Genomic DNA, 26,203 nt, shown 5'->3' with positions numbered 1-26,203 from the left:
AAGCCTTGCAACAGGCCACCTACTGACCCCTCAAAGACTTGTGGCAAGGGTTTTCTTTAACGTGCAGAGTGGCACTGCATGTCCCTACACATAGGAACTATATACTTTTTAAATTGCCATTCCAATTTTTGTTTGTTTTAAAAATGATAACTTTAGAAGACTTTAAGGCAGGGGTCATAAAAAATATTACAATAATCCCACCTTTTACACCACCCTCAATGTTTATTATCTAGAACTCTGTTTACAAACAATTTTGTTTTCATATTATTTTTTGGTATTATCATTTTTTATATATTTTTTTAACAGAGCTCTAGATAATAAAAATATCAGATGTTAAAGGTTAGAGTTATTAACAAAGTCATTCTAATTCAGAATATTGCAAAATTTTAATGTTAGTTGATTTTCTCATTGTTGAAGTCCATACAGTAACATGCAACTTCATTTGGTCTCTCTGTAGGATAGTTGTCTCGCATCTCTTCTTTTCATAACAAATCAATTTGTAGGTTCTATAAAGTGGGCCCATGACGAAGGTAAGGGAAATTTTGACTGCCAACTGAGAGGAGGATATGTTGGACAGAAATTAAGCCTTGCAACAGGCCACCTACTGACCAGGCCTCAAAGACTTGTGGCAAGGGTTCTTTAACGCGCAGAGTGGCACTGTCCCTACACATAGGAACTATATACTTTTTAAATTGCCATTCCAATTTTTGTTTGTTTTAAAAATGATAACTTTAGAAGACTTTAAGGCAGGGGTCATAAAAAATATTACAATAATCCCACCTTTTACACCACCCTCAATGTTTATTATCTAGAACTCTGTTTACAAACGATTTTGTTTTCATATATTATTTTTTGGTATTTTCATTTTTTATATTTTTTTTGATATTTTTTTTTACAGAGCTCTAGATAATAAAAATATCAGATGTTAAAGGTTAGAGGTATTCACCAATTCATTCTAATTCAGAATATTGCAAAATTTTAATTTGTTGATTTTCTCATTGTTGAAGTCCATACAGTAACATGCAACTTCATTTGGTCTCTGTAGGATAGTTGTCTCACATCTCTTCATTTCATAACAAATCAATTTGTAGGTTCTATAAAGTGAACCTATGATGAAGGTAAGGGAAATTTTGACTGCCAACTGAGAGGAGGATATGTTGGACAGAAATTAAGCCTTGCAACAGGCCACCTACTGACCCCTCAAAGACTTGTGGCAAGGGTTCTTTAACGTGCAGAGTGGCACTGTCCCTACACATAGGAATTATACTTTTTAAATTGCCATTCCAATTTTTGTTGGTTTTAAAAATGATAACTTTAGAAGACTTTAAAGCGGGGGTCATAAAAAATATTACAATAATCCCACCTTTTACACCACCCTAAATGTTTATTATCTAGAACTCTGTTTACAAACAATTTTGTTTTCATATAATTTTTGGGTATTTTCATTTTATATATTTTTTTTTTATATTTTTTTACAGAGCTCTAGATAATAAAAATATTGGATATTAAAGGTTAGAGGTATTAACAAAGTCATTCTAATTCAGAATATTGCAAAATTTTAATGTTGGAGGATTTTCTCATTGTTGAAGTCCATACAGTAACATGCAACTTCATTTGGTCTCTGTAGGATAGTTGTATCGCATCTCTTCATTTCATAACAAATCAATTTGTAGGTTCTATAAAGTGGGCTGATGACAAAGGTAAGGGAAATTTTGACTGCCAACTGAGAGGAGGATATGTTGGGACAGAAATTAAGCCTTGCAACAAGCCACCTACTGACCCCTCAAAGACTTGTGGCAAGGGTTCTTTAACGTGCAGAGTGGCACTGTCCCTACATAGGAACTATATACTTTTTAAATTGCCATTCCAATTTTTGTTTGTTTTAAAAATGATAACTTTAGAAGACTTTAAGGCGGGGGTCATAAAAAATATTACAATAATCCCACCTTTTACACCACCCTCAATGTTTATTATCTAGAACTCTGTTTACAAACAATTTTGTTATCATATTATTTTTTGGTATTTTCATTTTTTATATTTTTTTTTGTATATTTTTTTACAGAGCTCTAGATAATAAAACTATCGGATGTTAAAGGTAAGAGGTATTAACAAAGTCATTCTAATTCAGAATATTGCAAAATTTTAATGTTGGATGATTTTCTCATTGTTGAAGTCCATACAGTAACCTATTTTACATCAACATCATTTGGTCTCTGTAGGATAGTAATCTCGCATCTCTTCATTTCATAACAAATCAATTTGTAGGTTCTATAAAGTGGGCCTATGATGAAGGTAAGGGAAATTTTGACTGCCAACTGAGAGGAGGATATGTTGGACAGAAATTAAGCCTTGCAACAGGCCACCTACTGACCAGGCCTCAAAGACTTGTGACAAGGGTTCTTTAATGTGCAGAGTGGCACTGTCCCTACACATAGAAACTATATACTTTTTTAATTGCCATTCCAATACTTGTTTGTTTTAAAAATGATAACTTTAGAAGACTTTAAGGCAGGGGTCATAAAAAATATTACTATAATCCCACCTTTTACACCACCCTCAATGTTTATTATCTAGAACTCTGTTTACAAACGATTTTGTTTTCATATATCATTTTTTGGTATTTATTTTTATATATTTTTGATATTTTTTTTTACAGAGCTCTAGATAATAAAAATATCAGATGTTAAAGGTTAGAGGTATTAACAAAGTCATACTTATTCAGAATATTGCAAAATTTTAATGTTAGTTGATTTTCTCATTGTTGAAGTCCATACAGTAACATGCAACTTCATTTGGTCTCTGTAGGATAGTTGTCTCGCATCTCTTCATTTCATAACAAATCAATTTGTAGGTTCTTATTATTATTATAAAGTGAACCTATGATGAAGGTAAGGGAAATTTTGACTGCCAACTGAGAGGAGGATATGTTGGACAGAAATTAAGCCTTGCAACAGGCCACCTACTGACCAGGCCTCAAAGACTTGTGGCAAGGGTTCTTTAACGTGCAGAGTGGCACTGTCCCTACACATAGGAACTATATACTTTTTAAATTGCCATTCCAATTTTTGTTTGTTTTAAAAATGATAACTTTAGAAGACTTTAAGGCGGGGGTCATAAAAAATATTACAATAATCCCACCTTTTACACCACCCTCAATGTTTATTATCTAGAACTCTGTTTACAAACAATTTTGTTTTCATATTATTTTTTGGTATTTTCATTTTTGATATTTTTTTTGTATATATTTTTTGGTATTTTCATTTTTTATATTTTTTTTTTATATTTTTTTACAGAGCTCTAGATAATAACAATATCGGGTGATAAAGGTTAGAGGTATTAACTAAGTCATTCTAATTCAGAATATTGCAAAATTTTAATGTTGGATGATTTTCTCATTGTTGAAGTCCATACAGTAACCTATTTTACATCAACATCATTTGGTCTCTGTAGGATAGTAATGTGTCGCATCTCTTCATTTCATAACAAATTAATTTGTAGGTTCTATAAAGTGAGCCGATGATGAAGGTAAGGGAAATTTTGACTGCCAACTGAGAGGAGGATATGTTGGACAGAAATTAAGCCTAGCAACAGGCCACCTACTGACCCCTCAAAGACTTGTGGCAAGGGTTTTTTAATGTGCAGAGTGGCACTGTCCCTACACATAGAAACTATACTTTTTAAATTGCCATTCCAATTTTTGTTTGTTTTAAACATAACTTTAGAAGATTTTAATTGATTGTTGTTGATTGTTGGTTGCTCAACGTCCAGTGGCAAATATTTCATACATATTCAGGACGAGAACAAGTTAACAATAAATACAATAGGTAGGTTCTGTAATAGGGGCTTCCTGGATTAAGGTCGGAGAAATTTAGACTGCAACGGACGCCCCACTTTAGCAAGGGTTTTACTGCCGGTCGGAGGAAGACCAATGGTGACCATACTTCTATTCCCCAGTCACCCTTGGGGGTTAAAAGACTTTAAGGTGGGGGTCATAAAAAATGTTACAATAATCCCACCTTTTACACCACCCTCAATGTTTATTATCTAGAACTCTGTTTACAAACGATTTTGTTTTCATATATTATTTTTTGGTATTTTCATTTTTGATATTTTTTTTGATATTTTTTTTTACAGAGCTCTAGATAATAAAAATATCAGATGTTAAAGGTTAGAGGTATTAACAAAGTCATTCTAATTCAGAATATTGCAAAATTTTAATGTTAGTTGATTTTCTCATTGTTGAAGTCCATACAGTAACATGCAACTTCATTTGATCTCTGTAGGATAGTTGTCTCACATCTCTTCATTTCATAACAAATCAATTTGTAGGTTCTTATTATTATTATAAAGTGAACCTATGATGAAGGTAAGGGAAATTTTGACTGCCAACTGAGGAGGATATGTTGGACAGAAATTAAGCCTTGCAACAGGTCAACTACTGACCCCTCAAAGACTTGTGGCAAGGGTTCTTTAACGTGCAGAGTGGCACTGTCCCTACACACAGGAACTATATACTTTTTAAATTGCCATTCCAATTTTTGTTTGTTTTAAAAATGATAACTTTAGATGATTTTAAGGCGGGGGTCATAAAAAATATTACAAGAATCCCACCTTTTACACCACCCTCAATGTTTATTATAAAGAACTCTGTTTACAAATGATTTTGTTTTCATATATTATTTTTTGGTATTTTCTTTTTTGATATTTTTTTTGATATTTTTTTTTACAGAGCTCTAGATAATAAAAATATCAGATGTTAAAGGTTAGAGGTATTAACAAAGTCATTCTAATTCAGAATATTGCAAAATTTTAATGTTGGATGATTTACTCATTGTTGAAGTCCATACAGTAACCTATTTTACATCAACATCATTTGGTCTCTGTAGGATAGTAATGTCTCGCATCTCTTCATTTCATAACAAATCAATTTGTAGGTTCTATAAAGTGGGCCGATGATGAAGGTAAGGGAAATTTTGACTGCCAACTGAGAGGAGGATATGTTGGACAGAAATTAAGCCTTGCAACAGGCCACCTACTGACCCCTATAAGACTTGTGGCAAGGGTTTTTTAATGTGCAGAGTGGCACTGTCCCTACACATAGAAACTATACTTTTTAAATTGCCATTCCAATTTTTGTTTGTTTTAAACATGATAACTTTTGAAGATTTTAATTGATTGTTGTTGATTGTTGGTTGCTTAACATCCAGTGGCAAATATTTCATACATATTCAGGACGAGAACAAGTTAACAATAAATACAATAGGTAGGTTCTGTAATAGGGGCTTCCTGGATTAAGGTCAGAGAAATTTAGACTGCAACGGACGCCCCACTTAAGCAAGGGTTTTACTGCCGGTCGGAGGAAGACCAATGGTGACCATACTTCTATTCCCCAGTCACCCTTGGGGGTTAGAAGACTTTAAGGCGGGGGTCATAAAAAATGTTACAATAATCCCACCTTTTACACCACCCTCAATGTTTATTATCTAGAACTCTGTTTACAAACGATTTTGTTTTCATATATTATTTTTTGGTATTTTCATTTTTTATATTTTTTTTTATATTTTTTTTTACAGAGCTCTAGATAATAAAAATATCAGATGTTAAAGGTTAGAGGTATTCACCAATTCATTCTAATTCAGAATATTGCAAAATTTTAATTTGTTGATTTTCTCATTGTTGAAGTCCATACAGTCACCTATTTTACATCAACTTCATTTGGTCTCTGTAGGATAGTTGTCTCACATCTCTTCATTTCATAACAAATCAATTTGTAGGTTCTTATTATTATTATAAAGTGAACCTATGATGAAGGTAAGGGAAATTTTGACTGCCAACTGAGGAGGATATGTTGGACAGAAATTAAGCCTTGCAACATGTCAACTACTGACCCCTCAAAGACTTGTGGCAAGGGTTCTTTAACGTGCAGAGTGGCACTGTCCCTACACATAGGAACTATGTACTTTTTAAATTGCCATTCCAATTTTTGTTGGTTTTAAAAATGATAACTTTAGAAGACTTTAAGGCGGGGGTCATAAAAAATATTACAATAATCCCACCTTTTACACCACCCTCAATGTTTATTATCTAGAACTCTGTTTACAAACGATTTTGTTTTCATATATTATTTTTTGGTATTTTCATTTTTTATATTTTTTTTGATATTTTTTTTTAACAAAGCTCTAGATAATAAAAATATCAGATGTTAAAGGTTAGAGGTATTAACAAAGTCATTCTAATTCAGAATATTGCAAAATTTTAATGTTGGTTGATTTTTTCATTGTTGAAGTCCATACAGTAACCTATTTTACATCAACATCATTTGGTCTCTGTAGGAAAGTAATGTCTCACATCTCTTCTTTTCATAACAAATCAATTTGTAGGTTCAATAAAGTGGGCCTATGATGAAGGTAAAGGAAATTTTAACTGCCAACTGAGAAGAGGATATGTTGGACAGAAATTAAGCCTTGCAACAGGCCACCTACTGACCCCTCAAAGACTTGTGGCAAGGGTTCTTTAACGTGCAGAGTGGCACTGTCCCTACACATAGGAACTATGTACTTTTTAAATTGCCATTCCAATTTTTGTTGGTTTTAAAAATGATAACTTTAGAAGACTTTAAGGCGGGGGTCATAAAAAATATTACAATAATCCCACCTTTTACACCACCCTCAATGTTTATTATCTAGAACTCTGTTTACAAACAATTTTGTTTTCATATTATTTTTTGGTATTTTCATTTTCTATATTTTTTTTGTATATATTTTTTGGTATTTTCATTTTTTATATTTTTTCAGAGCTCTAGATAAAAACAATATCGGATGATAAAGGTTAGAGGTATTAACAAAGTCATTCTAATTCAGAATATTGCAAAATTTTAATGTTGGATGATTTACTCATTGTTGAAGTCCATACAGTAACCTATTTTACATCAACATCATTTGGTCTCTGTAGGATAGTAATGTCTCGCATCTCTTCATTTCATAACAAATCAATTTGTAGGTTCTATAAAGTGGGCCGATGATGAAGGTAAGGGAAATTTTGACTGCCAACTGAGAGGAGGATATGTTGGACAGAAATTAAGCCTTGCAACAGGTCACCTACTGACCCCTCAAAGACTTGTGGCAAGGGTTCTTTAACGTGCAGAGTGGCACTGTCCCTAAACATAGGAACTATATACTTTTTAAATTGCCATTCCAATTTTTGTTGGTTTTAAAATGATAACTTTAGAAGACTTTAAGGCGGGGGTCATAAAAAATATTACAATAATCCCACCTTTTACACCACCCTCAATGTTTATTATCTAGAACTCTGTTTACAAACAATTTTGTTTTCATATTATTTTTTGGTATTTTCATTTTTTATATTTTTTTTGTATATATTTTTTGGTATTTTCATTTTTTATAATTTTTTTTTATATTTTTTTACAGAGCTCTAGATAATAACAATATCGGATGATAAAGGTTAGAGGTATTAACAAAGTCATTCTAATTCAGAATATTGCAAAATTTTAATGTTGGATGATTTACTCATTGTTGAAGTCCATACAGTAACCTATTTTACATCAACATCATTTGGTCTCTGTAGGATAGTAATGTCTCGCATCTCTTCATTTCATAACAAATCAATTTGTAGGTTCTATAAAGTGGGCCGATGATGAAGGTAAGGGAAATTTTGACTGCCAACTGAGAGGAGGATATGTTGGACAGAAATTAAGCCTTGCAACAGGCCACCTACTGACCAGGCCTCAAAGACTTGTGGCAAGGGTTCTTTAACGTGCAGAGTGGCACTGTCCCTACACATAGAAACTATACTTTTTAAATTGCCATTCCAATTTTTGTTTGTTTTAAACATGATAACTTTAGAAGATTTTAATTGATTGTTGTTGATTGTTGGTTGCTTAACATCCAGTGGCAAATATTTCATACATATTCAGGACGAGAACAAGTTAACAATAAATACAATAGGTAGGTTCTGTAATAGGGGCTTCCTGGATTAAGGTCGTAGAAATTTAGACTGCAACGGACGCCCCACTTTAGCAAGGGTTTTACTGCCGGTCGGAGGAAGACCAATGCTGACCATACTTCTATTCCCCAGTCACCCTTGGGGGTTAGAAGACTTTAAGGCGGGGGTCATAAAAAATGTTACAATAATCCCACCTTTTACACCACCCTCAATGTTTATTATCTAGAACTCTGTTTACAAACGATTTTGTTTTCATATATTATTTTTTGGTATTTTCATTTTTTATATTTTTTTCGATATTTTTTTTTACAGAGCTCTAGATAATAAAAATATCAGATTTTAAAGGTTAGAGGTATTAACAAAGTCATTCTAATTCAGAATATTGCAAAATTTTAATGTTAGTTGATTTTCTCATTGTTGAAGTCCATACAGTAAAGTGCAACTTCATTTGGTCTCTGTAGGATAGTTGTCTCACATCTCTTCATTTCATAACAAATCAATTTGTAGGTTCTTATTATTATTATAAAGTGAACCTATGATGAAGGTAAGGGAAATTTTGACTGCCAACTGAGAGGAGGATATGTTGGACAGAAATTAAGCCTTGCAACAGGTCACCTACTGACCCCTCAAAGACTTGTGGCAAGGGTTCTTTAACGTGCAGAGTGGCACTGTCCCTACACATAGGAACTATATACTTTTTAAATTGCCATTCCAATTTTTGTTGGTTTTAAAAATGATAACTTTAGAAGACTTTAAGGCGGGGGTCATAAAAAATATTACAATAATCCCACCTTTTACACCACCCTCAATGTTTATTATCTAGAACTCTGTTTACAAACAATTTTGTTTTCATATTATTTTTTGGTATTTTCATTTTTTATATTTTTTTTGTATATATTTTTTGGTATTTTCATTTTTTATATTTTTTTTTTTATATTTTTTTACAGAGCTCTAGATAATAACAATATCGGATGATAAAGGTTAGAGGTATTAACAAAGTCATACTAATTCAGAATATTGCAAAATTTTAATGTTGGATGATTTACTCATTGTTGAAGTCCATACAGTAACCTATTTTACATCAACATCATTTGGTCTCTGTAGGATAGTAATGTCTCGCATCTCTTCATTTCATAACAAATCAATTTGTAGGTTCTATAAAGTGGGCCGATGATGAAGGTAAGGGAAATTTTGACTGCCAACTGAGAGGAGGATATGTTGGACAGAAATTAAGCCTTGCAACAGGCCACCTACTGACCCCTCAAAGACTTGTGGCAAGGGTTTTTTAATGTGCAACGTGGCACTGTCCCTACACATAGAAACTATACTTTTTAAATTGCCATTCCAATTTTTGTTTGTTTTAAACATGATAACTTTAGAAGATTTTAATTGATTGTTGTTGATTGTTGGTTGCTTAACGTCCAGTGGCAAATATTTCATACATATTCAGGACGAGAACAAGTTAACAATAAATACAATAGGTAGGTTCTGTAATAGGGGCTTCCTGGATTAAGGTCGGAGAAATTTAGACTGCAACGGACGCCCCACTTTAGCAAGGGTTTTACTGCCGGTCGGAGGAAGACCAATGGTGACCATACTTCTATTCCCCAGTCACCCTTGGGGGTTAGAAGACTTTAAGGCGGGGGTCATAAAAAATGTTACAATAATCCCACCTTTTACACCACCCTCAATGTTTATTATCTAGAACTCTGTTTACAAACGATTTTGTTTTCATATATTATTTTTTGGTATTTTCATTTTTTATATTTTTTTTGATATTTTTTTTTACAGAGCTCTAGATAATAAAAATATCAGATTTTAAAGGTTAGAGGTATTAACAAAGTCATTCTAATTCAGAATATTGCAAAATTTTAATGTTAGTTGATTTTCTCATTGTTGAAGTCCATACAGTAAAGTGCAACTTCATTTGGTCTCTGTAGGATAGTTGTCTCACATCTCTTCATTTCATAACAAATCAATTTGTAGGTTCTTATTATTATTATAAAGTGAACCTATGATGAAGGTAAGGGAAATTTTGACTGCCAACTGAGAGGAGGATATGTTGGACAGAAATTAAGCCTTGCAACAGGCCACCTACTGACCCCTCAAAGACTTGTGGCAAGGGTTCTTTAACGTGCAGAGTGGCACTGTCCCTACACATAGGAACTATACTTTTTAAATTGCCATTCCAATTTTTGTTGGTTTTAAAAATGATAACTTTAGAAGACTTTAAGGCGGGGGTCATAAAAAATATTACAATAATCCCACCTTTTACACCACCCTCAATGTTTATTATCTAGAACTCTGTTTACAAACAATTTTGTTTTCATATTATTTTTTGGTATTTTCATTTTTTATATTTTTTTTGTATATATTTTTTGGTATTTTCATTTTTTATATTTTTTTTTTTATATTTTTTTACAGAGCTCTAGATAATAACAATATCGGATGATAAAGGTTAGAGGTATTAACAAAGTCATTCTAATTCAGAATATTGCAAAATTTTAATGTTGGATGATTTACTCATTGTTGAAGTCCATACAGTAACCTATTTTACATCAACATCATTTGGTCTCTGTAGGATAGTAATGTCTCGCATCTCTTCATTTCATAACAAATCAATTTGTAGGTTCTATAAAGTGGGCCGATGATGAAGGTAAGGGAAATTTTGACTGCCAACTGAGAGGAGGATATGTTGGACAGAAATTAAGCCTTGCAACAGGCCACCTACTGACCCCTCAAAGACTTGTGGCAAGGGTTTTTTAATGTGCAGAGTGGCACTGTCCCTACACATAGAAACTATACTTTTTAAATTGCCATTCCAATTTTTGTTTGTTTTAAACATGATAACTAATAGGTAGGTTCTGTAATAGGGGCTTCCTGGATTAAGGTCGGAGAAATTTAGACTGCAACGGACGCCCCACTTTAGCAAGGGTTTTACTGCCGGTCGGAGGAAGACCAATGGTGACCATACTTCTATTCCCCAGTCACCCTTGGGGGTTAGAAGACTTTAAGGCGGGGGTCATAAAAAATGTTACAATAATCCCACCTTTTACACCACCCTCAATGTTTATTATCTAGAACTCTGTTTACAAACGATTTTGTTTTCATATATTATTTTTTGGTATTTTCATTTTTTATATTTTTTTTGATATTTTTTTTTACAGAGCTCTAGATAATAAAAATATCAGATGTTAAAGGTTAGAGGTATAAACAAAGTCATTCTAATTCAGAATATTGCAAAATTTTAATGTTAGTGGATTTTCTCATTGTTGAAGTTCATACAGTAAAGTGCAACTTCATTTGGTCTCTGTAGGATAGTTGTCTCGCATCTCTTCATTTCATAACAAATCAATTTGTAGGTTCTATAAAGTGGGCCGATGATGAAGGTAAGGGAAATTTTGACTGCCAACTGAGAGGAGGATATGTTGGACAGAAATTAGGCCTTGCAACAGGCCACCTACTGACCCCTCAAAGACTTGTGGCAAGGGTTCTTTAACGTGCAGAGTGGCACTGTCCCTACACATAGGAACTATATACTTTTTAAATTGCCATTCCAATTTTTGTTGGTTTTAAAAAAAATTCGTAAGGGTTCCGCGGAACCCAGTGTCTCGCCTACTTTTTCTGTTAATTGCAGGCTCAACAAAAATGAGGAAGTAAATCAATAAAAATATTCCTCTTGATACTATCTTTTGATTGTAAGAAGTTTCTGTCCAAGTTTGGTAAAAATCCAGGATAGTTTATGAATCTAATAAATGTTTAAAAACTTTATCTGCAGACTGAATGTAATGTTAACTTGAAGAAAACAAAATTTCCTTCTAGATACTAGCATTTGATCATAAACAAGCTTCTGTTAAAGTTTGGTGCAAATCCAAAATAGTATAAGAAAGTTATTATAGTGAATGTGTTGTTTCCTGGCAGAAAATCTAAGTCCATTTAAAAGTAAAATACGGAAAAAATGGATTTATTATTTTACAAAATTTCCTTCTGGATACTATCTTATGATCATAAACAAGCTTCTGTCCAAGTTTGGTAGAAACCCAGGATAGTTTAAGAAAGTTATTAAAATTTTAAAAACTTTAACCACAGAGTGAATGTGTTGTTTCCTGGCAGAAAATCTAAGTCCATTTAAAAGTAAAATACGGAAAAAATGGATTTATTATTTTACAAAATTTCCTTCTGGATACTATCTTATGATCATAAACAAGCTTCTGTCCAAGTTTGGTAGAAACCCAGGATAGTTTAAGAAAGTTATTAAAATTTTAAAAACTTTAACCACAGAGTGAATGTAATATTTCCCGGCAGAAAAACTAAGTCCATTTATAAGTAAAATACGGAAAAAATGGAATTTTATTTTTACAAAATTTACTTCTGGATACTATCTTATGATCATAAACAAGCTTCTGTCCAAGTTTGGTAGAAATCCAAGGTAGTTTAAGAAAGTTATTAAAATTTCAAAAACTTTAACCACAGAGTGAATATTTGTGGACGCCGCCGACGACGCCGACGGAATGTAGGATCGCTATGTCTCGCTTTTTCGACTAAAGTCGAAGGCTCGACAATGATAACTTTAGAAGACTTTAAGGCGGGGGTCATAAAAAATATTACAATAATCCCACCTTTTACACCACCCTCAATGTTTATTATCTAGAACTCTGTTTACAAACGATTTTGTTTTCATATATTATTTTTTGGTATTTTCATTTTTTATATTTTTTTTGATATTTTTTTTTACAGAGCGGATGATAAAGGTTAGAGGTATTAACAAAGTCATTCTAATTCAGAATATTGCAAAATTTTAATGTTGGATGATTTACTCATTGTTGAAGTCCTATTTTATAGTAACCTATTTTACATCAACATCATTTGGTCTCTGTAGGATAGTAATGTCTCGCATCTCTTCATTTCATAACAAATCAATTTGTAGGTTCTATAAAGTGGGCCGATGATGAAGGTAAGGGAAATTTTGACTGCCAACTGAGAGGAGGATATGTTGGACAGAAATTAAGCCTTGCAACAGGCCACCTACTGACCCCTCAAAGACTTGTGGCAAGGGTTTTTTAATGTGCAGAGTGGCACTGTCCCTACACATAGAAACTATACTTTTTAAATTGCCATTCCAATTTTTGTTTGTTTTAAACATGATAACTTTAGAAGATTTTAATTGATTGTTGTTGATTGTTGGTTGCTTAACATCCAGTGGCAAATATTTCATACATATGCAGGACGAGAACAAGTTAACAATAAATACAATAGGTAGGTTCTGTAATAGGGGCTTCCTGGATTAAGGTCGGAGAAATTTAGACTGCAACGGACGCCCCACTTTAGCAAGGGTTTTACTGCCGGTCGGAGGAAGACCAATGGTGACCATACTTCTATTCCCCAGTCACCCTTGGGGGTTAGAAGACTTTAAGGCGGGGGTCATAAAAAACGTTACAATAATCCCACCTTTTACACCACCCTTAATGTTTGTTATCTAGAACTCTGTTTACAAACGATTTTGTTTTCATATATTATTTTTTGGTATTTTCATTTTTTCTATTTTTTTTGATATTTTTTTTTACAGAGCTCTAGATAATAAAAATATCAGATGTTAAAGGTTAGAGGTATTAACAAAGTCATTCTAATTCAGAATATTGCAAAATTTTAATGTTAGTTGATTTTCTCATTGTTGAAGTCCATACAGTAACATGCAACTTCATTTGGTCTCTGTAGGATAGTTGTCTCACATCTCTTCATTTCATAACAAATCAATTTGTAGGTTCTTATTATTATTATAAAGTGAACCTATGATGAAGGTAAGGGAAATTTTGACTGCCAACTGAGGAGGATATGTTGGACAGAAATTAAGCCTTGCAACATGTCAACTACTGACCCCTCAAAGACTTGTGGCAAGGGTTCTTTAACGTGCAGAGTGGCACTGTCCCTACACATAGGAACTATGTACTTTTTAAATTGCCATTCCAATTTTTGTTGGTTTTAAAAATGATAACTTTAGAAGACTTTAAGGCGGGGGTCATAAAAAATATTACAATAATCCCACCTTTTACACCACCCTCAATGTTTATTATCTAGAACTCTGTTTACAAACAATTTTGTTTTCATATTATTTTTTGGTATTTTCATTTTTTATATTTTTTTTGTATATATTTTTTGGTATTTTCATTTTTTATAATTTTTTTTTATATTTTTTTACAGAGCTCTAGATAATAACAATATCGGATGATAAAGGTTAGAGGTATTAACAAAGTCATTCTAATTCAGAATATTGCAAAATTTTAATGTTGGATGATTTACTCATTGTTGAAGTCCATACAGTAACCTATTTTACATCAACATCATTTGGTCTCTGTAGGATAGTAATGTCTCGCATCTCTTCATTTCATAACAAATCAATTTGTAGGTTCTATAAAGTGGGCCGATGATGAAGGTAAGGGAAATTTTGACTGCCAACTGAGAGGAGGATATGTTGGACAGAAATTAAGCCTTGCAACAGGCCACCTACTGACCAGGCCTCAAAGACTTGTGGCAAGGGTTCTTTAACGTGCAGAGTGGCACTGTCCCTACACATAGAAACTATACTTTTTAAATTGCCATTCCAATTTTTGTTTGTTTTAAACATGATAACTTTAGAAGATTTTAATTGATTGTTGTTGATTGTTGGTTGCTTAACATCCAGTGGCAAATATTTCATACATATTCAGGACGAGAACAAGTTAACAATAAATACAATAGGTAGGTTCTGTAATAGGGGCTTCCTGGATTAAGGTCGTAGAAATTTAGACTGCAACGGACGCCCCACTTTAGCAAGGGTTTTACTGCCGGTCGGAGGAAGACCAATGGTGACCATACTTCTATTCCCCAGTCACCCTTGGGGGTTAGAAGACTTTAAGGCGGGGGTCATAAAAAATGTTACAATAATCCCACCTTTTACACCACCCTCAATGTTTATTATCTAGAACTCTGTTTACAAACGATTTTGTTTTCATATATTATTTTTTGGTATTTTCATTTTTTATATTTTTTTTGATATTTTTTTTTACAGAGCTCTAGATAATAAAAATATCAGATTTTAAAGGTTAGAGGTATTAACAAAGTCATTCTAATTCAGAATATTGCAAAATTTTAATGTTAGTTGATTTTCTCATTGTTGAAGTCCATACAGTAAAGTGCAACTTCATTTGGTCTCTGTAGGATAGTTGTCTCACATCTCTTCATTTCATAACAAATCAATTTGTAGGTTCTTATTATTATTATAAAGTGAACCTATGATGAAGGTAAGGGAAATTTTGACTGCCAACTGAGAGGAGGATATGTTGGACAGAAATTAAGCCTTGCAACAGGTCACCTACTGACCCCTCAAAGACTTGTGGCAAGGGTTCTTTAACGTGCAGAGTGGCACTGTCCCTACACATAGGAACTATATACTTTTTAAATTGCCATTCCAATTTTTGTTGGTTTTAAAAATGATAACTTTAGAAGACTTTAAGGCGGGGGTCATAAAAAATATTACAATAATCCCACCTTTTACACCACCCTCAATGTTTATTATCTAGAACTCTGTTTACAAACAATTTTGTTTTCATATTATTTTTTGGTATTTTCATTTTTTATATTTTTTTTGTATATATTTTTTGGTATTTTCATTTTTTATATTTTTTTTTTTATATTTTTTTACAGAGCTCTAGATAATAACAATATCGGATGATAAAGGTTAGAGGTATTAACAAAGTCATTCTAATTCAGAATATTGCAAAATTTTAATGTTGGATGATTTACTCATTGTTGAAGTCCATACAGTAACCTATTTTACATCAACATCATTTGGTCTCTGTAGGATAGTAATGTCTCGCATCTCTTCATTTCATAACAAATCAATTTGTAGGTTCTATAAAGTGGGCCGATGATGAAGGTAAGGGAAATTTTGACTGCCAACTGAGAGGAGGATATGTTGGACAGAAATTAAGCCTTGCAACAGGCCACCTACTGACCCCTCAAAGACTTGTGGCAAGGGTTTTTTAATGTGCAGAGTGGCACTGTCCCTACACATAGAAACTATACTTTTTAAATTGCCATTCCAATTTTTGTTTGTTTTAAACATGATAACTTTAGAAGATTTTAATTGATTGTTGTTGATTGTTGGTTGCTTAACGTCCAGTGGCAAATATTTCATACATATTCAGGACGAGAACAAGTTAACAATAAATACAATAGGTAGGTTCTGTAATAGGGGCTTCCTGGATTAAGGTCGGAGAAATTTAGACTGCAACGGACGCCCCACTTTAGCAAGGGTTTTACTGCCGGTCGGAGGAAGACCAATGGTGACCATACTTCTATTCCCCAGTCACCCTTGGGGGTTAGAAGACTTTAAGGCGGGGGTCATAAAAAATGTTACAATAATCCCACCTTTTACACCACCCTCAATGTTTATTATCTAGAACTCTGTTTACAAACGATTTTGTTTTCATATATTATTTTTTGGTATTTTCATTTTTTATATTTTTTTTGATATTTTTTTTTACAGAGCTCTAGATAATAAAAATATCAGATGTTTAAGTTTAGAGGTATAAACAAAGTCATTCTAATTCAGAATATTGCAAAATTTTAATGTTAGTGGATTTTCTCATTGTTGAAGTTCATACAGTAAAGTGCAACTTCATTTGGTCTCTGTAGGATAGTTGTCTCGCATCTCTTCATTTCATAACAAATCAATTTGTAGGTTCTATAAAGTGGGCCGATGATGAAGGTAAGGGAAATTTTGACTGCCAACTGAGAGGAGGATATGTTGGACAGAAATTAAGCCTTGCAACAGGCCACCTACTGACCCCTCAAAGACTTGTGGCAAGGGTTCTTTAACGTGCAGAGTGGCACTGTCCCTACACATAGGAACTATATACTTTTTAAATTGCCATTCCAATTTTTGTTGGTTTTAAAAATGATAACTTTAGAAGACTTTAAGGCGGGGGTCATAAAAAATATTACAATAATCCCACCTTTTACACCACCCTCAATGTTTATTATCTAGAACTCTGTTTACAAACAATTTTGTTTTCATATTATTTTTTGGTATTTTCATTTTTTATATTTTTTTTGTATATATTTTTTGGTATTTTCATTTTTTATATTTTTTTTTTATATTTTTTTACAGAGCTCTAGATAATAACAATATCGGATGATAAAGGTTAGAGGTATTAACAAAGTCATTCTAATTCAGAATATTGCAAAATTTTAATGTTGGATGATTTACTCATTGTTGAAGTCCATACAGTAACCTATTTTACATCAACATCATTTGGTCTCTGTAGGATAGTAATGTCTCGCATCTCTTCATTTCATAACAAATCAATTTGTAGGTTCTATAAAGTGGGCCGATGATGAAGGTAAGGGAAATTTTGACTGCCAACTGAGAGGAGGATATGTTGGACAGAAATTAAGCCTTGCAACAGGCCACCTACTGACCCCTCAAAGACTTGTGGCAAGGGTTTTTTAATGTGCAGAGTGGCACTGTCCCTACACATAGAAACTATACTTTTTAAATTGCCATTCCAATTTTTGTTTGTTTTAAACATGATAACTTTAGAAGATTTTAATTGATTGTTGTTGATTGTTGGTTGCTTAACATGCAGTGGCAAATATTTCATACATATTCAGGACGAGAACAAGTTAACAATAAATACAATAGGTAGGTTCTGTAATAGGGGCTTCCTGGATTAAGGTCGGAGAAATTTAGACTGCAACGGACGCCCCACTTTAGCAAGGGTTTTACTGCCGGTCGGAGGAAGACCAATGGTGACCATACTTCTATTCCCCAGTCACCCTTGGGGGTTAGAAGACTTTAAGGCGGGGGTCATAAAAAACGTTACAATAATCCCACCTTTTACACCACCCTCAATGTTTATTATCTAGAACTCTGTTTACAAACGATTTTGTTTTCATATATTATTTTTTGGTATTTTCATTTTTTATATTTTTTTTGATATTTTTTTTTACAGAGCTCTAGATAATAAAAATATCAGATGTTAAAGTTTAGAGGTATAAACAAAGTCATTCTAATTCAGAATATTGCAAAATTTTAATGTTAGTGGATTTTCTCATTGTTGAAGTTCATACAGTAAAGTGCAACTTCATTTGGTCTCTGTAGGATAGTTGTCTCGCATCTCTTCATTTCATAACAAATCAATTTGTAGGTTCTATAAAGTGGGCCGATGATGAAGGTAAGGGAAATTTTGACTGCCAACTGAGAGGAGGATATGTTGGACAGAAATTAAGCCTTGCAACAGGCCACCTACTGACCCCTCAAAGACTTGTGGCAAGGGTTCTTTAACGTGCAGAGTGGCACTGTCCCTACACATAGGAACTATATACTTTTTAAATTGCCATTCCAATTTTTGTTGGTTTTAAAAATGATAACTTTAGAAGACTTTAAGGCGGGGGTCATAAAAAATATTACAATAATCCCACCTTTTACACCACCCTCAATGTTTATTATCTAGAACTCTGTTTACAAACAATTTTGTTTTCATATTATTTTTTGGTATTTTCATTTTTTATATTTTTTTTGTATATATTTTTTGGTATTTTCATTTTTTATATTTTTTTTTTATATTTTTTTACAGAGCTCTAGATAATAACAATATCGGATGATAAAGGTTAGAGGTATTAACAAAGTCATTCTAATTCAGAATATTGCAAAATTTTAATGTTGGATGATTTACTCATTGTTGAAGTCCATACAGTAACCTATTTTACATCAACATCATTTGGTCTCTGTAGGATAGTAATGTCTCGCATCTCTTCATTTCATAACAAATCAATTTGTAGGTTCTATAAAGTGGGCCGATGATGAAGGTAAGGGAAATTTTGACTGCCAACTGAGAGGAGGATATGTTGGACAGAAATTAAGCCTTGCAACAGGCCACCTACTGACCCCTCAAAGACTTGTGGCAAGGGTTTTTTAATGTGCAGAGTGGCACTGTCCCTACACATAGAAACTATACTTTTTAAATTGCCATTCCAATTTTTGTTTGTTTTAAACATGATAACTTTAGAAGATTTTAATTGATTGTTGTTGATTGTTGGTTGCTTAACATGCAGTGGCAAATATTTCATACATATTCAGGACGAGAACAAGTTAACAATAAATACAATAGGTAGGTTCTGTAATAGGGGCTTCCTGGATTAAGGTCGGAGAAATTTAGACTGCAACGGACGCCCCACTTTAGCAAGGGTTTTACTGCCGGTCGGAGGAAGACCAATGGTGACCATACTTCTATTCCCCAGTCACCCTTGGGGGTTAGAAGACTTTAAGGCGGGGGTCATAAAAAACGTTACAATAATCCCACCTTTTACACCACCCTTAATGTTTATTATCTAGAACTCTGTTTACAAACGATTTTGTTTTCATATATTATTTTTTGGTATTTTCATTTTTTATATTTTTTTTGATATTTTTTTTTACAGAGCTCTAGATAATAAAAATATCAGATGTTAAAGGTTAGAGGTATTAACAAAGTCATTCTAATTCAGAATATTGCAAAATTTTAATGTTAGTTGATTTTCTCATTGTTGAAGTCCATACAGTAACATGCAACTTCATTTGGTCTCTGTAGGATAGTTGTCTCACATCTCTTCATTTCATAACAAATCAATTTGTAGGTTCTTATTATTATTATAAAGTGAACCCATGATGAAGGTAAGGGAAATTTTGACTGCCAACTGAGAGGAGGATATGTTGGACAGAAATTAAGCCTTGCAACAGGTCACCTACTGACCCCTCAAAGACTTGTGGCAAGGGTTCTTTAACGTGCAGAGTGGCACTGTCCCTACACATAGGAACTATATACTTTTTAAATTGCCATTCCAATTTTTGTTGGTTTTAAAAATGATAACTTTAGAAGACTTTAAGGCGGGGGTCATAAAAAATATTACAATAATCCCACCTTTTACACCACCCTCAATGTTTATTATCTAGAACTCTGTTTACAAACAATTTTGTTTTCATATTATTTTTTGGTATTTTCATTTTTTATATTTTTTTTGTATATATTTTTTGGTATTTTCATTTTTTATAATTTTTTTTTATATTTTTTTACAGAGCTCTAGATAATAACAATATCGGATGATAAAGGTTAGAGGTATTAACAAAGTCATTCTAATTCAGAATATTGCAAAATTTTAATGTTGGATGATTTACTCATTGTTGAAGTCCATACAGTAACCTATTTTACATCAACATCATTTGGTCTCTGTAGGATAGTAATGTCTCGCATCTCTTCATTTCATAACAAATCAATTTGTAGGTTCTATAAAGTGGGCCGATGATGAAGGTAAGGGAAATTTTGACTGCCAACTGAGAGGAGGATATGTTGGACAGAAATTAAGCCTTGCAACAGGCCACCTACTGACCAGGCCTCAAAGACTTGTGGCAAGGGTTCTTTAACGTGCAGAGTGGCACTGTCCCTACACATAGAAACTATACTTTTTAAATTGCCATTCCAATTTTTGTTTGTTTTAAACATGATAACTTTAGAAGATTTTAATTGATTGTTGTTGATTGTTGGTTGCTTAACATCCAGTGGCAAATATTTCATACATATTCAGGACGAGAACAAGTTAACAATAAATACAATAGGTAGGTTCTGTAATAGGGGCTTCCTGGATTAAGGTCGTAGAAATTTAGACTGCAACGGACGCCCCACTTTAGCAAGGGTTTTACTGCCGGTCGGAGGAAGACCAATGGTGACCATACTTCTATTCCCCAGTCACCCTTGGGGGTTAGAAGACTTTAAGGCGGGGGTCATAAAAAATGTTACAATAATCCCACCTTTTACACCACCCTCAATGTTTATTATCTAGAACTCTGTTTACAAACGATTTTGTTTTCATATATTATTTTTTGGTATTTTCATTTTTTATATTTTTTTTGATATTTTTTTTTACAGAGCTCTAGATAATAAAAATATCAGATTTTAAAGGTTAGAGGTATTAACAAAGTCATTCTAATTCAGAATATTGCAAAATTTTAATGTTAGTTGATTTTCTCATTGTTGAAGTCCATACAGTAAAGTGCAACTTCATTTGGTCTCTGTAGGATAGTTGTCTCACATCTCTTCATTTCATAACAAATCAATTTGTAGGTTCTATAAAGTGGGCCGATGATGAAGGTAAGGGAAATTTTGACTGCCAACTGAGAGGAGGATATGGTGGACAGAAATTAAGCCTTGCAACATGTCAACTACTGACCCCTCAAAGACTTGTGGCAAGGGTTCTTTAACGTGCAGAGTGGCACTGTCCCTACACATAGGAACTATGTACTTTTTATTTAAATTGCCATTCCAATTTTTGTTGGTTTTAAAAATGATAACTTTAGAAGACTTTAAGGCGGGGGTCATAAAAAATATTACAATAATCCCACCTTTTACACCACCCTCAATGTTTATTATCTAGAACTCTGTTTACAAACAATTTTGTTTTCATATTATTTTTTGGTATTTTCATTTTTTATATTTTTTTTGTATATATTTTTTGGTATTTTCATTTTTTATAATTTTTTTTTATATTTTTTTACAGAGCTCTAGATAATAACAATATCGGATGATAAAGGTTAGAGGTATTAACAAAGTCATTCTAATTCAGAATATTGCAAAATTTTAATGTTGGATGATTTACTCATTGTTGAAGTCCATACAGTAACCTATTTTACATCAACATCATTTGGTCTCTGTAGGATAGTTGTCTCACATCTCTTCATTTCATAACAAATCAATTTGTAGGTTCTTATTATTATTATAAAGTGAACCCATGATGAAGGTAAGGGAAATTTTGACTGCCAACTGAGAGGAGGATATGTTGGACAGAAATTAAGCCTTGCAACAGGTCACCTACTGACCCCTCAAAGACTTGTGGCAAGGGTTCTTTAACGTGCAGAGTGGCACTGTCCCTACACATAGGAACTATATACTTTTTAAATTGCCATTCCAATTTTTGTTGGTTTTAAAAATGATAACTTTAGAAGACTTTAAGGCGGGGGTCATAAAAAATATTACAATAATCCCACCTTTTACACCACCCTCAATGTTTATTATCTAGAACTCTGTTTACAAACAATTTTGTTTTCATATTATTTTTTGGTATTTTCATTTTTTATATTTTTTTTGTATATATTTTTTGGTATTTTCATTTTTTATAATTTTTTTTTATATTTTTTTACAGAGCTCTAGATAATAACAATATCGGATGATAAAGGTTAGAGGTATTAACAAAGTCATTCTAATTCAGAATATTGCAAAATTTTAATGTTGGATGATTTACTCATTGTTGAAGTCCATACAGTAACCTATTTTACATCAACATCATTTGGTCTCTGTAGGATAGTAATGTCTCGCATCTCTTCTTTTCATAACAAATCAATTTGTAGGTTCTATAAAGTGGGCCGATGATGAAGGTAAGGGAAATTTTGACTGCCAACTGAGAGGAGGATATGTTGGACAGAAATTAAGCCTTGCAACAGGCCACCTACTGACCCCTCAAAGACTTGTGGCAAGGGTTTTTTAATGTGCAGAGTGGCACTGTCCCTACACATAGAAACTATACTTTTTTAAATTGCCATTCCAATTTTTGTTTGTTTTAAACATGATAACTTTAGAAGATTTTAATTGATTGTTGTTGATTGTTGGTTGCTTAACATCCAGTGGCAAATATTTCATACATATTCAGGACGAGAACAAGTTAACAATAAATACAATAGGTAGGTTCTGTAATAGGGGCTTCCTGGATTAAGGTCGGAGAAATTTAGACTGCAACGGACGCCCCACTTTAGCAAGGGTTTTACTGCCGGTCGGAGGAAGACCAATGGTGACCATACTTCTATTCCCCAGTCACCCTTGGGGGTTAGAAGACTTTAAGGCGGGGGTCATAAAAAACGTTACAATAATCCCACCTTTTACACCACCCTTAATGTTTATTATCTAGAACTCTGTTTACAAACGATTTTGTTTTCATATATTATTTTTTGGTATTTTCATTTTTTCTATTTTTTTTGATATTTTTTTTTACAGAGCTCTAGATAATAAAAATATCAGATGTTAAAGGTTAGAGGTATTAACAAAGTCATTCTAATTCAGAATATTGCAAAATTTTAATGTTAGTTGATTTTCTCATTGTTGAAGTCCATACAGTAACATGCAACTTCATTTGGTCTCTGTAGGATAGTTGTCTCACATCTCTTCATTTCATAACAAATCAATTTGTAGGTTCTTATTATTATTATAAAGTGAACCTATGATGAAGGTAAGGGAAATTTTGACTGCCAACTGAGAGGAGGATATGTTGGACAGAAATTAAGCCTTGCAACAGGTCACCTACTGACCCCTCAAAGACTTGTGGCAAGGGTTCTTTAACGTGCAGAGTGGCACTGTCCCTACACATAGGAACTATATACTTTTTAAATTGCCATTCCAATTTTTGTTGGTTTTAAAAATGATAACTTTAGAAGACTTTAAGGCGGGGGTCATAAAAAATATTACAATAATCCCACCTTTTACACCACCCTCAATGTTTATTATCTAGAACTCTGTTTACAAACAATTTTGTTTTCATATTATTTTTTGGTATTTTCATTTTTTATATTTTTTTTGTATATATTTTTTGGTATTTTCACTTTTTATAATTTTTTTTTATATTTTTTTACAGAGCTCTAGATAATAACAATATCGGATGATAAAGGTTAGAGGTATTAACAAAGTCATTCTAATTCAGAATATTGCAAAATTTTAATGTTGGATGATTTACTCATTGTTGAAGTCCATACAGTAACCTATTTTACATCAACATCATTTGGTCTCTGTAGGATAGTAATGTCTCGCATCTCTTCATTTCATAACAAATCAATTTGTAGGTTCTATAAAGTGGGCCGATGATGAAGGTAAGGGAAATTTTGACTGCCAACTGAGAGGAGGATATGTTGGACAGAAATTAAGCCTTGCAACAGGCCACCTACTGACCCCTCAAAGACTTGTGGCAAGGGTTTTTTAATGTGCAGAGTGGCACTGTCCCTACACATAGAAACTATACTTTTTAAATTGCCATTCCAATTTTTGTTTGTTTTAAACATGATAACTTTAGAAGATTTTAATTGATTGTTGTTGATTGTTGGTTGCTTAACATCCAGTGGCAAATATTTCATACATATTCAGGACGAGAACAAGTTAACAATAAATACAATAGGTAGGTTCTGTAATAGGGGCTTCCTGGATTAAGGTCGGAGAAATTTAGACTGCAACGGACGCCCCACTTTAGCAAGGGATTTACTGCCGGTCGGAGGAAGACCAATGGTGACCATACTTCTATTCCCCAGTCACCCTTGGGGGTTAGAAGACTTTAAGGCGGGGGTCATAAAAAATGTTACAATAATCCCACCTTTTACACCACCCTCAATGTTTATTATCTAGAACTCTGTTTACAAACGATTTTGTTTTCATATATTATTTTTTGGTATTTTCATTTTTTATATTTTTTTTTATATTTTTTTTTACAGAGCTCTAGATAATAAAAATATCAGATGTTAAAGGTTAGAGGTATTAACAAAGTCATTCTAATTCAGAATATTGCAAAATTTTAATGTTAGTTGATTTTCTCATTGTTGAAGTCCATACAGTAACATGCAACTTCATTTGGTCTCTGTAGGATAGTTGTCTCGCATCTCTTCATTTCATAACAAATCAATTTGTAGGTTCTATAAAGTGGGCCGATGATGAAGATAGGGGAAATTTTGACTGCCAACTGAGAGGAGGATATGTTGGGCAGAAATTAAGCCTTGCAACAGGCCACCTACTGACCCCTCAAAGACTTGTGGCAAGGGTTCTTTAACATGCAGAGTGGCACTGTCCCTACACATAGACACTATACCGTAGTGCATAGTTCTGAATCTCGGTCAAGGTTTTACTATATTTTTGGTTTAAAGTTCTTAAATGATTGTATTGGGTTCTTGACTTTCCAATACTTTAGCCTCAAATATCACTGTCTGGAGAGATTTTGTTGAAATAATTTCAAAATGAATTTCTCAAACGTTTTCTGATCATTTTTGGTTAAAAAATATTCATATTTCCTTAAATAACAGTTTTGTTGACTGAGTGCTCACATCAATAGATATAAACAATTCACCAAAGTTTCATGCAAATTGGTGAAAGTGTTTTTGAATTAATGTCGACGATGGACGGACAGACAGACAGACGGACGGACAGACAGTCAATGGTATACCATAATATGTCCCGTAAACGGGCATATAAAAAGTCAAAAAGAAACAATGAACAATGCCTTGATTCCCCAAAAAAGTAAAACATTTGTATAAATTTTAGACTAGACACCATCAAATTAAATCTTGAGAATATGGCCTCTGAAGTCTGCAGATGTTCATATCAAATGATGTACACATAAATATAATAAAAAAAGTCTGCAGATGATCATATCACATGATGTACACATAAATACAGACAAAAACATGCAATCGTATAGTACCATTTGAATTAGTCGGTTTGATTTCATGTCAAGGATTAAAAATTTCTTAAGGGGTTTTGTGGAACCTAATGTATTGCCTGCTATAGCTGCTGTCAGTGTAATATAGAATTTAAGAATAGAGAGAGTCTATTTATCAGTAAAATACAGAAATTAAAAAAAGATCAAACTTTTGTCTTAGATGCTGTTTAATTTCTAAATAATTTACAAACTTATATTTGTATCTATCATACACCATTATAAGGATTTAATATTTGAATAATTTTTATTTCTAGAATTTTGGTTAATCATGAATAAATCATACAAAGAAATGAACATGCACAACAAGGTCATGGTTTTCTCCAACTGTTAATGATGTCTTTACACTAAATCCATTGGTGTGGATGTGTACTGATTGATATTTTAGTCTTAAATGCATAATTTTTTTATTAGTTTTTATTGTCTTTGAACTAACTGTCAGCAACTACTTAAAGCTTGTACTCTTTATCAGATCTGTACACGGTAGTGTTTTTTTGTTGTTGCGAGAATGTATAAGTACCCTTCTCCTTCCGGTCAGTTTTGTGTATTTGTTAGATGTATTTCTGCTTTGTATCAATCTGATGAGTTATTAGCCATCTTCAACTGATTTTAATAGTTTGTTATGTTGTACTGTTACACAACTGTCTCAGGTAAGGGGAGGGAGGGTACTGGAACCTTCAAACTAGTTTAACCCCAAACCCCTTGTTCTGTA

The 26,203-nt window shown here is 32.9% G+C and overlaps 2 long non-coding RNA genes across 44 annotated transcripts in view; one reads left to right on the top strand and one right to left on the bottom strand.

The window, feature by feature from the left end:
- Window positions 1–24,854, bottom strand: part of LOC127706288 (uncharacterized) — a 30,117-nt gene extending 5,263 nt beyond the window's left edge. For 8 of the 33 annotated variants that reach the window (XR_007984357.1, XR_007984358.1, XR_007984360.1 and 5 more), the window contains exons 1-6: window positions 19,726–19,874; window positions 16,956–17,413; window positions 15,311–16,368; window positions 14,006–14,463; window positions 10,057–11,011; window positions 6,300–7,730 (exon numbers count right to left, since the gene is read on the bottom strand). This is a non-coding gene — a long non-coding RNA (uncharacterized LOC127706288). Of the gene's footprint in view, window positions 1–464; window positions 602–1,772; window positions 2,364–2,959; window positions 4,017–4,853; window positions 5,033–6,056; window positions 7,731–10,056; window positions 11,012–14,005; window positions 14,464–15,310; window positions 16,369–16,779; window positions 17,414–17,836; window positions 18,882–19,725; window positions 20,908–21,376; window positions 21,735–21,842; window positions 22,560–22,900; window positions 23,245–23,321; window positions 23,471–24,378; window positions 24,497–24,789 lie in introns of those variants that run through there. The other 25 variants (XR_007984359.1, XR_007984382.1, XR_007984386.1 and 22 more) reach the window with 25 other exon arrangements.
- On the top strand, window positions 392–25,312 carry LOC127706290 (uncharacterized). Of its 11 annotated transcripts, none has more exons than XR_007984392.1 (8): window positions 610–1,091; window positions 2,852–4,329; window positions 7,000–7,092; window positions 10,052–11,169; window positions 15,048–15,202; window positions 18,150–19,617; window positions 21,099–21,125; window positions 21,772–21,908. It is a non-coding gene; the product is annotated as an uncharacterized LOC127706290 (long non-coding RNA). The 11 variants fall into 11 exon arrangements; XR_007984394.1 differs by lacking the exon at window positions 15,048–15,202 and adding an exon at window positions 13,569–13,723; XR_007984395.1 differs by lacking the exon at window positions 15,048–15,202 and adding an exon at window positions 13,569–13,760 and having other exon boundaries at window positions 18,177–19,617.
- The last annotated feature ends 891 nt before the right edge of the window (window positions 25,313–26,203 follow it).

This window comes from Mytilus californianus, unplaced genomic scaffold, assembly GCF_021869535.1.
Source record: "Mytilus californianus isolate M0D057914Y unplaced genomic scaffold, xbMytCali1.0.p SCAF_6, whole genome shotgun sequence".
Lineage (NCBI taxonomy): Eukaryota > Metazoa > Mollusca > Bivalvia > Mytilida > Mytilidae > Mytilus > Mytilus californianus.
This window is presented reverse-complemented; position numbering and strand designations above follow the sequence as displayed.